Below are 11,286 nucleotides of genomic sequence, written 5' to 3'. Positions count from 1 at the left end.
TTATTTTCAAATACCCTTTCATTTAATTTAAATGGAAGAAGTCATATCATCTTCGCTCAAGGGTTTTGTATTTGAAAAGAATTTGAATTCATGGAGATCAGAAAGCAAATATGAAAGTTTGGGAAAGTCCTTTTATTCCCTCTCATTTAACTTTCAAAAAGTTTCGAATTCACTCACTTTCAGACAATCAATCAAACAATCAGTCAAATCTATCTATTTATTATAACATTCCAAAATTTAGAATTTTGGGATGTTACAGAGAAACTGACACCCGCCAGCCACCTGTGTGCAAAGCACGTCGGTAGAACCAGTCTCGCGTAAGCGTACGCGTAATGTCAGTCCGGGTCGCTTCATTCAACAATACCGCCGAACCAAAGTATGACATGCTGGTAAGCAGTATGACTTATATCGCCCACAACTCACTTGTGTTCTACTCGTGCATAACATCAACGCATAAAACCTAGGCTCGGATGCCACTGTTGGGGAGCGTAGTAATTTTAAAAAAATTCTTACGCACACGCAAGATCATGGTGATGCATAGCAACGAGAGAGGAGAGTGTTGTCTACGTACCCTCGTAGACCGAAAACGGAAGCGTTAGCACAACGCGGTTGATGTAGTCGTACGTCTTCACGGCCCGACCGATCAAGCACCGAAACTACGACACCTCCGAGTTCTAGCACACATTCAGCTCGATGACGATCCCCGCACTCTGATCCAGCAGAATGTCGGGGAAGAGTTCCGTCAGCATGACGGCGTGGTGACGATCTTGATGTTCTACCGTCGCAGGGCTTCGCCTAAGCACCGCTACAATATTATTGAGGATTATGGTGGAGGGGGGCACCGCACACGGCTAAGAGATCAATGATCAATTGTTGTGTCTATGGGGTGCCCCCTGCCCCCGTATATAAAGGAGCAAGGGGGAGGAGGTGCGGGCAGGCAAGGGGCGCGCCAGGAGGAGTCCTACTCCCACCGGGAGTAGGACTCCCCCCCTTTCCATGTTGGACTAGGACTTGGGGGGGAAGGAGAGAAAGAGGGGAAAGGAAAGGGGGGGCGCCCCCCTCCTTGTCCAATTCGGACTTGGGGGGGGGGCGCGGCTGCCCCTTGGCCTCCTCTCTACTTCCTCCACTAGGCCCATTAAGGCCCATTAGGTTACCGGGGGTTCTGGTAACCTCCCGGTACTCCGGTAAAATGCCGATTTCACCCGGAACACTTCCGATGTCCAAACATAGGCTTCCAATATATCAATCTTTATGTCTCGGCCATTTCAAGACTCCTTGTCATGTCTGTGATCACATCCGGGACTCCGAACAACCTTCGGTACATCAAAACATATAAACTCATAATGAAACTGTCATCATAACGTTAAGCGTGCGGACCCTACGGGTTCGAGAACAATGTAGACATGACCGAGACACGTCTCCGGTCAATAACCAATAGCGGAACCTGGATGCTCATATTGGCTCCTACATATTCTACGAAGATCTTTATCGGTCAGACCGCATAACAACATACGTTGTTCCCTTTGTCATCGGTATGTTACTTGCCCGAGACTCGATCGTCGGTATCTCAATACCTAGTTCAATCTCGTTACCGACAAGTCTCTTTACTCGTTCTGTAATACATCATCCCGCAACTAACTCATTAGCTGCAATGCTTGCAAGGCTTAAGTGATGTGCATTACCGAGAGGGCCCAGAGATACCTCTCCGGCAATCGGAGTGACAAATCCTAATCTCGAAATATGCCAACCCAACAAGTACCTTTGGAGACACCTGTAGAGCACCTTTATAATCACCCAGTTATGTTGTGATGTTTGGTAGCACACAAAGTGTTCCTCTGGTAAACAGGAGTTGCATAATCTCATAGTCATAGGAACATGTATAAGTCATGAAGAAAGCAATAGCAACAAACTAAATGATCAAGTGCTATGCTAACGGAATGGGTCAAGTCAATCACATCATTCTCCTAATGATTTGATCCCGTTAATCAAATGACAACTCATGTCTATGGTTAGGAAACATAACCATCTTTAATCAACGAGCTAGTCAAGTAGAGGCATACTAGTGACACTCTGTTTGTCTATGTATTCACACATGTATTATGTTTCTGGTTAATACAATTCTAGCATGAATAATAAACATTTATCATGATATAAGGAAATATATAATAACTTTATTATTGCCTCTAGGGCATATTTCCTTCATGTTTTACTAATGTTATATTTTCCTATCATTTTGGCATCATTTATATGCAAATATACAATTTCTTCAATCAGTACATAAATTACTATGAATTATCGGTGTGTGATAATGTAATGCATGTCTATTTGACGATAAAGGAAATAGCACAATTCCTTATTGGCATATAATCCTTTCATGTGTATTTTAGTAATGTCATGTTTTCTGTGCCGATTTTCACCTCATTTATGTGCAACTACACATGTTCTTTAACCCAAAACCAATGCTTGGATTCAAAACTACATCCAAGTGCAACTGTGAGATTCCTCATTTTCCTAGGTGGTAGAAGAGCCTTCATTCATGGCTGAACCAATAATGTTCATCTAGTTTTTGTTTCATGCTTATGTTATTCTTTTTTTCTTTGCCTTAACTATTATTTATTTATTCATTTTATATTGTAATTTGTTTGGAAGAGGAAAATAAAAAAATAAATTTAATTATATTTGTTGATATACTTAACATTTTCAAACTATTATGTAAACATTTTTCAATACATAAACTATATCTCATGAATGGTGGGACATATGAAAGGAGAATTTATCTGTCCATTGAAACAGTTTCTAGAAATTGCTTGGAACTTTTTTTTACATATATGAATATTTTTTTGAAATAAATGAACTCTTTTAAATAGGCATTGGAATATGTTTAGAATAGAAGTTTATTTATACTAAACATTTTTTTGAGTGAAAAAATAGTAGAGAAGGCCCCGCATGCTATTACACTTTTCATTAAAAAAATTGACATGTACAATGGTTGTGGAATAGAGAATTACAAAGTGTCCAGCCACTTTTGCATGCCCTCTCCTTAAGATTAGTTTAGCTCCGACCATAGCGGTAGAGAAGAGGTCTTTGAAAGTTATAACTTATAAGGTAATATGGTTTTATTTCTCCCGCAAAAAAGAGAAAAGGGTGATTTATCACTAAATTGTACACTGGCTCCAACAGCCAAGTGCATCTCCTTGAAGCAAGTGACTTTCCTTCTGTTCATTCCATCAATGAGCATATCCATGAAATCAGATCAAATAATAGGTAAACCACGGACTCCCTAAAATTTTCAGCGCAAGGAGCAGATGCAGCAGTCTCTACCTAGAAGTTTTGTCTTAAGTATGTCATTAAGCAAAAGATAGAAGAAAAAGTTACACTGTTGATGAGAGCATGATTTTCATATCCATGCATAGAGGCCGGTGCAAGTTTCTTGTTAGACAATAGTTTTAGGCCCTGTTTGGAACAAAAGAAAAGCATAAGAATTTTGGATGGTAGGATTTCTATTGTAATTTTTTCCTTTGATGCCGTTTGGAACAAATGAATTGTTACCGCACGTTCTTTTGAAATTCCTATGGAATGAGCTATTTCACAGGATTTCAGAGGAAACCACACATGAGGTGTTTTCATCTATTTGTGTCTACAATTCTTGTGTTTTTGTGTGTGACATCCAAATGACAGTTCTGCAGATTTCCCGTGGTTTTAGTCGATGTGTGAAATGTTAATTTATGTGTTTTTCCTTCTTTTTTAGCACAATGCACTAGGTTTTGTGCTTTAAGAAAATAAAAAAACACATTAGTTAATCTATGGTTCTGTGTTTTTCCTATTTGTATGTTTGATTGAATTCTTGTGTTCCAAACGAGGCCTTATACATTTTAATGCTAGAGTTTGAGCCATTGTAACGTTGGAGCTCTGTTTGTTTCACCTGCCCAAGCGAGGCCCCGTGTTCGGCCCGCGTCGTATAATTGGACCGGGCTCACTCACACGACACGCACGCGGCCTGGCCACACCGCACCACACCCTGGTGACACCACCACTGGCCCCTCAGGCGTCAGATTCGGTGGCTGCCACGAACTCGCCGGCGCGGCGGCCACCTCACGCCATCAGATCGGCTGGGCGCCGTCCGCCGAGCTGCCGAGGTCAGGTCGCAACGTGCCACAAGGCGGCGTAACGTGACACGACCCGAGGGGCCCCGAGGCTGCTCATCGTCGCACCCACCGGGCTGACGCGGCGGAGGAGCGGCAGCCCCGTCCCCGTCGGCTCAGTCCTGCACCTAGGGCTAGCGGGAGGCCGGGAGCTCGCGTAAGCCCCAACTCAGTCCTATTATCTACTTACTCTCTATTTGATTTCGGCGGCGGTGCACGAGCCATAGTGGACATCTTGGTCACCCTTAGTCATACTGTGCCACTGAATGTGGTTTCTGAGTTCAGCCCGTAAACATTTCACCGTGTTTTAGGCGAAATCGTTTGGCCATCTCTTTGGTTCGCTTCCCATATACTCAACATGAAAAATGAGTGCGCCATCTGCGTCCGTTTTCACGATTTCTCCATCAGAATTTGGGGCATTTCGTCCTAGATATAATAACTTACCTAAACTGGATACATCAGTCTACATATTTTTGCCGAATCAGACACCCGAGTCACTGTCCTCTATTTGGCATGTATGAAATTGCGAAACCGACACCGAATCTGAGCCAGATTCCAACACTCCTGTCCATGTCCGAGAGTAGCGCCTGCTGTTACCCGCACTAATTTACAAATGGCTGGCTGTCCACTTGACCACTAATAGACAGGGCGGTGCCACAGCGACAATGCAAAGTGTACTACATCAATCCAACTCATTGTCCCCCCTGAGAATATAGTTTTCTGCCAAGCTCTTAAAATGTTTTATTCAGCTATGTATAGATCTTTACAATGGGGAAAAAATGCACAGCCATTCATCTGAGGCGTGGTTAAAAAAAAATCTGAGAGTAGGACCTGTAGGTAAAATATTTGGGCTACTCAAACTTTTCAAACCTTGGGTAGGGTTATGTTTTAAAATATTTACATCAAACATCAGCTTTTTCTTGATATATCTTGTCGCTCTAATCTTTCCATTTAAACATGTTATGCTCCATCTATTAGCATGCTAGTATGAACAATATAGCTGAGATTTAACACAAACAGGTAGACATTACCACGGAAGAACTGTTTTGACTGATCCATCGTGAGGTGACATGTATGGTAGCATAATCTAGCTGTTTTCTGTTAATAAGCACGTGCACGCGCCTAGTTTTCGTGCCATGGCAGGCTTTTTCGGCCCGTTTTCGCTGCCATGGCAGCAGTTCTCCCGTTAACTTTTTTTTTTCAGCAAATTAGTTGGAGGAGGCACAGGACTGAGGACCTGGATTATTATTTTGGTCATGGAGATGGAACCAATGTGAGGAGAATTCTCTGAGATCACATGGTCCGAGAGGTCAATCTGCCTGATTCTTTGCTTCGGCATTCGGACTTCATTTTGCTTTGAACAGAGCTTACCCTGCATCTGTAGATATTACAACGATGTCACTTTTATTTCTCCCTCAACAGCGCATATGTTCATTTCTTATGAAGATCACTTTCTCCATCTGGTCTTTTCTTCAGGTTTTCGAAGGGCTGCTGGTCTCTAATCCACGGCGAGAATGCTGCCACGAACCTACACTCCTGCACAGTCAGTGGTCAGACTCAGACCGTATGGATTCCTGATCCTTGGTATGTGGCTTTAATGCTTTATGAACAAAGTCCCTTCAGTTGCCTTGGGTCACATGATTTCCAGCAGTTGTCTGGTCATTATGATTCTGTGTAGTATCGGTGTGGTGGGTCATTATGTGTTCAATGAGGAATGGGACTGTTGTTGTCTGCGCCTTGGAACCTTGCTATTCCTCAGCTGTACCCTACACTCATTTTCTTTTGATTTTTATGGGGGTATTCTACGCTCGTTGAATGCATGAAAGGTTGGTGTTCTTTCACCATCCTCTCGACCTCTCCTAAACCCCACTACAATTATGGCTTGGCGCATTCAGAAAATTAATTATGCCCACTTGTCTTTTGATGGCACCCATGTTTTCATACTTGCAAACAAAATCTAGTTAAGCTGTTACGTCTCGATTCAGTGTATGTCTGTTACGTTTTTATAAAGTATGCCCATTTAATATATTTTTTATTCGTTTTCAGTATATACTAAGCTCCTTGCTATAGAAAAAAAATGTAAAATTCCTTTTTGAAAAAAGAAAAATATAAAACTAGCCTGTCGGTCTTGTAGAGCATTTGAGCGATGACTTCGAGTTTCTCTCTTGATGATATCAACCTTGGGAATCAATGAAAGCTTGTCTTTTATGTTGGATCTGAGTATCAGACATGTAAAATCCTGACATCGAAACAATTTGGAGTTATTTGCGAGGTGTGAGTCCTTGTGATCAACAAGTTAGCTCTCGTAGTACAATACAAATCTAGTTAAGATAGGAGAGAGGATTTTTGCTAGCCACCTGTGCTCTGTGATCTGTCCCACTAGTAGCCACAACTGCAATACACAGTGTTCTATATAAATCTAACTCATTGTTCCCCAGAGAGTACCAAGTGCTTAAAATGTTCTATTCAAGTATAGATCTTCACAGAAGAATGTTCAACCATTCATTAAAATATCTTCTGTTGTCTACATAATAGATTTAAGTGTCGGACTGTGTTTAATTATGAAGAGAAGTGCGACTCAAGTGAAACGTCTGAAATGGAGTTGAGCTAAACTTGAAACTATCTTTTGTGAACATTTGATTTGAACGAGTTGTACCTGAGTAAATAGGCTTCCATGAATAATTCGTAGTGTATTTGTACTGTCTGCAATTGTTGCATAGCGAAGGTCTTCTCTCAAATGGCTTGACACAATCCCAATACCATCCTTGAATAATTGATTACTCAAGGCCCTATCATGTGCCTTAAACATGTTGTACTTGTGTATATATAACCGGTATGACTACAATCCACCCATAACCAAAGAAAAACAAGCTCAACAAAAATGCCGCCCATCCAAGACAAGCATAGCTCTCAGGAGCTGCTCCAGGCTCAAGTTAACCTTTGGCACCATGCACTGGGATTCGTCAAGTCCATGGCACTCAAATGTGCAATGGAACTGCAAATCCCTAACACCATCCAACACCATGGTGGGCTTATGACCCCGTCAGAGTTGGCCACAAAGATCGGCCTCCATCCGTCTAAGCTTCCCCGCTTACGGCGACTCATGCGTGTGCTCACCATATCAGGCATCTTTGCTGTTCATGAGGCAGCCTCGCCAGGCAAGGAGGTTGTTTACGGGCTTACCCCAACCACACGCCTACTCGTCGGTGATGAAGTTAAATCAAACTTATTTCCTATTCTATCTTTGATGCTTGATTCAACTGTCATTGCCCCCTTTTTGGGCATGCACTCATGGTTCCTAGATGAGTATTCCACGTCCCTGTTCAAAAAGGCCCACAGCCTTAACTTTTGGGAGATGGCTGAGCAGGATGATACTTACAACCAGATACTCAATAATGCAATGGTTTCTGATAGTAACTTTCTCACGGACATCATCTTAAGGGAGTGTGGTGATGTATTTCTTGGCATAAACTCTCTTATTGATGTTGGTGGAGGCCACGGTGGAGCTGCCAGGGCAATTGTGAATGCATTCCCGCAAATGAAATGCACCGTGTTGGATCTCCCTCATGTTATTGCAGAAGCTCCTAGTGATGTCCATGTGTCGTTTATTTCTGGCGATATGTTTAAGTACATTCCGCCAGAAAATGCTCTTTTCCTAAAGGTAAACTCTCTAGAAGTTTCTTCTTCCCTTGCAATACAACACATCATCATTTGACAATATGCTGTCATAACTCTTAAAGTGTGTATTTAGCCGCTTGTCTGAATTAAATTAAGTTAACTAAATTTCTTACAATAAATTTCTATAATTCAATATATTATAGGGACTAATGGTAACCTTTTTTTGGGCTGCTGCTGTGCATCTTAGTGGGTTTTTCATGATTGGGGTGATGAAGACTGTGTCAAGTTATTGAAAAATTGCAAGGAAGCTATTCCTCCCAGAGATGCTGGTGGAAAGGTGATTAATCGTAGATATGGTGGTTGGATCTGGGCTAAATGAGATTGTAACAAGAGAGACACATGTTTTATATGATCTATTTATCATGTGCGTTGAGGGGATTGAGCAGAGGAATTTGAGTGGAAAAGGATATTCATGGAAGCTGGATTCGGCGACTACAAGATTATATCAGTGCTGGGAGTTAGATCTGTTATTGAGTTCTACCCTTGAACACTCAATTAAAAATTACATGGTAATCAGTGTTGTATGTTCATAAACGGGCATCAACAGCATGTGTGCTCTCTTGTTGCACGCGTTGGCCTAGTATGGTGAAAAATGTACTACCTTATTATATTTTTGTGATATGTAACCGCTGTGATCAATGAATTTGTCCTGGTAGTGTTTATGTATGGACTACCATCTGCAGCTGGGTCTATACTTTGTTTCTGTTGTGAGAATTGAGATAACATATACTGATATTAAGATGCTATATGTCCATGTTTCAGTGGTTACTCTGTTGTTTTTCAGCGTCCGTACCTTTGTGAATCATGTGTTTAGATAGCTTTGTGCTCATGAGGTCGTTAGAAACTGTTCATTCGATGTGATACTGTAATGCATGACCTATTGCGGGCTAAAAAAAATGTACAGCTCCTTGCTTGCATATAATCATTTCATGTGTATTTTAGCAGTGTCATATTTTCCTCTGTCTATTTGGCGTCATTGACTTGCAACTTTACAGGGTTTTTTTCTTCCAAAAGTTATATGCTTGGATCCATTTTAGTAAGACTGCATCTGCATGCTGCTGTGTTCAGATTGCTCTTGGTGATTCAGTGATGCAATTCTGAATTTCAGTAAACATGTGAGGAATGGACCCATTTTTCAGGTCCTCTCTGCCTCAGGTAAGTACCTCTTTTGGAAGTTACCTAAGACTGTTCATGCAGCAATTGTGAAGCGATAATGGCATCCATATTGTGACATAACTTGAGTACTGGCTGTTTTTTTGTGTGTGTCTATATGTTTGGCAGTGGCGCCTGTAAACCGGATCAATGGAGATAAAGAGAAGCATATATTGTCCCCAACATTTGTCCCTGGAGATAATTCTGATCTTGTGCTGGATGTCATCATATAACCAAGGGACTTGCAGTGTCAGCACTGCAAGTCTTTAGATAGCTCTGGTAGCTTTCAGGTGTTTCACTTCATAAATCTTTTGATGTTACTTACCAAAAAAATTCAGGTAATAGTTCTCTTTCACCGGATTTATGGATTTTTTTTGCTTGTAATCTTTTTGTTAAAAATAAAATAAATGATATAATAATGTTTACTATCCTTGTTTTGTGACATAATTTTTTTATATGAATGACGTGATCTTCTTGTTTAAATGCATAAAATATACTATTTAATGAACTATGGAATGCATTTAGAAAGCATTTGTCCAAAGAAGTTCCAAAAGTCACCTAAAAGTTCCATTACATTCATGACCACTTTTATATTGGGTGGAATATGTCCCAGGATAAACATTTTTCTATATGGAACATTTTCATCCATCATTTTTTAAATTTGCAAGGACACTTTTTGACATACATAAATATTTTTATCACACATGCATATTTAAATAGACTGTTGAGCATATCCTAATAAAATCTTGCTCGTGCAATTTTTTCTGTAAATTCTATTGTGCAGAGTCAACTTTTTCATTATGCATGATATACACATTACATTTTTTTACTTTTAATAAATATTGCAAATAAAAATTCTATAAAACATAAGCTTTTTTCTGAGGGATTCTATTAAACATAAGTGTAGACAATTCCATGCTTCCCCACTGCTGCCGCCATCCGCTATTGGGCCGCCCCAATTCCCCTCACAAATGCTATGTCTAGCTTATTGCGAGGCAGAAGCAACGTTAGTCTCATTTTTGTGTGTTTTCCTTTACCTTTTTATCAGTTTTTTTCTCTATTATTTTTTTCAAATACATGTTGACTTTTTTAATACACATTTGAACATTTTCCAAATACACGCTGAACACTTATCCGGATACATGTCAAACATTTTTTAAATACACGGTGAACATTTTTAAATACTTGTTGTGAATTTTTCAAAAATGTCATGTACATGTTCTTAAAACATCTAAACATTTTTTAAAGACACAAATATTTTTTTCTATGTTATTAACAGTTTTAAACTATTTACGTGAACAAATATTGACATTTCATTAAGATTTTTAAAATGCAGGAACAATTATTAAATGCCATGAACAATTTTTTGAATGGTACGACTGTTTATTACAAATTAAGCGAACCAATTTTGACATTTTAATGGATTAAAAAAATCATGAATTTCTTTTTAAACTTTTGAACATATTTTCAATGACAAGAATATTTGTTATATTATAAGAATATTTTTGTAAAACTGCAAGAATAAAACTTTACATTTCACCAAAAAAATGGTAATGCATGATGAGCATTGTTAATAACCATAAATATGTAAAGTAATTTATCCATATACATATGTTCAGAAAATTTTCGGAATATATAAGAAAAGTAAGTAAGAAGAGGAAAAAATACGAAAAACGCACGCCTCAAGCTGGGAAAAAGGGAAAACACTGGAACCCTGGAAGCTCCTACTGGTCCGGCCTACTTCCTGGCCCTGGTCATGCACGGGACACAGCCCACCAGGGCCACCACTACCGTCGACGGATGCCCGCGAGGCTGCGACGAAGCGCGGCGGCTGCAACCTCGTGCCGGCGGTCGGGCCGCCGAAGTCGCGTAGCACCACCAGGCTATCGCGACTGGTCTGGGCTGTCACCTCCCGCCGTCAGAGCGGGCGGCCGAGGTCGCGGTGCGCCGCCAGGCAGCGCAGCGTGAGCGTGAGGACCCAGGGCCGTGGCTGCTGCTCGCGGACGCGCCACCGCCCACATTGCCCAGTAAGCGCTTGTTTGATCCAATCTTCGATTGCTCTAGGTTTGATTTCGACGGCGTGCATGGTGGGTCCTGGGTGGGCACTTGGTCCTCCTAATCCTACTGTCTGACCATCTGCATCTGCTGTAAATCTTGCTCGCATGATTTCCAGCAGCTGCCCGGTCATAATGATTCTGCGTGGTGTGGTGGACAGGACATCATGTGTACAGTGAGGAAAGGGACTGCTGTCTGCGCCTTGGAACCTTGCTAATTTCTACACCTCTGAACCCACGGAAGGTTGGTATTCTTGCAC

At 41.0% G+C, this 11,286-nt stretch overlaps 1 long non-coding RNA gene and 1 pseudogene across 3 annotated transcripts; both read left to right on the top strand.

The window, feature by feature from the left end:
• The first annotated feature begins 3,967 nt into the window (after nt 1–3,967).
• Nucleotides 3,968–9,334, top strand: LOC125525088 (uncharacterized). 2 transcript variants are annotated; one of them, XR_015608448.1, is made up of 5 exons: nt 3,968–4,299; nt 5,347–5,451; nt 5,619–5,726; nt 8,816–8,975; nt 9,102–9,334. It is a non-coding gene; the product is annotated as an uncharacterized LOC125525088 (long non-coding RNA). The 2 variants fall into 2 exon arrangements; XR_007291147.2 differs by lacking the exon at nt 5,347–5,451 and having other exon boundaries at nt 3,975–4,299.
• LOC125525080 (acetylserotonin O-methyltransferase 1-like) lies at nt 5,733–8,581 on the top strand (annotated as a pseudogene). Its single transcript, XR_015608447.1, has 2 exons — nt 5,733–7,803; nt 8,008–8,581. The product of XR_015608447.1 is annotated as an acetylserotonin O-methyltransferase 1-like (transcript).
• Nucleotides 9,335–11,286: the final 1,952 nt, after the last annotated feature.

Source organism: Triticum urartu, chromosome 1A (genome assembly GCF_056163025.1).
Source record: "Triticum urartu cultivar PI428250 chromosome 1A, HENAU_Tu73, whole genome shotgun sequence".
NCBI classification, from domain to species: Eukaryota; Viridiplantae; Streptophyta; class Magnoliopsida; order Poales; family Poaceae; genus Triticum; species Triticum urartu.
The sequence above is the reverse complement of the archived record's forward strand: the minus strand, read 5'-3'. Positions and strand labels throughout refer to the sequence as shown.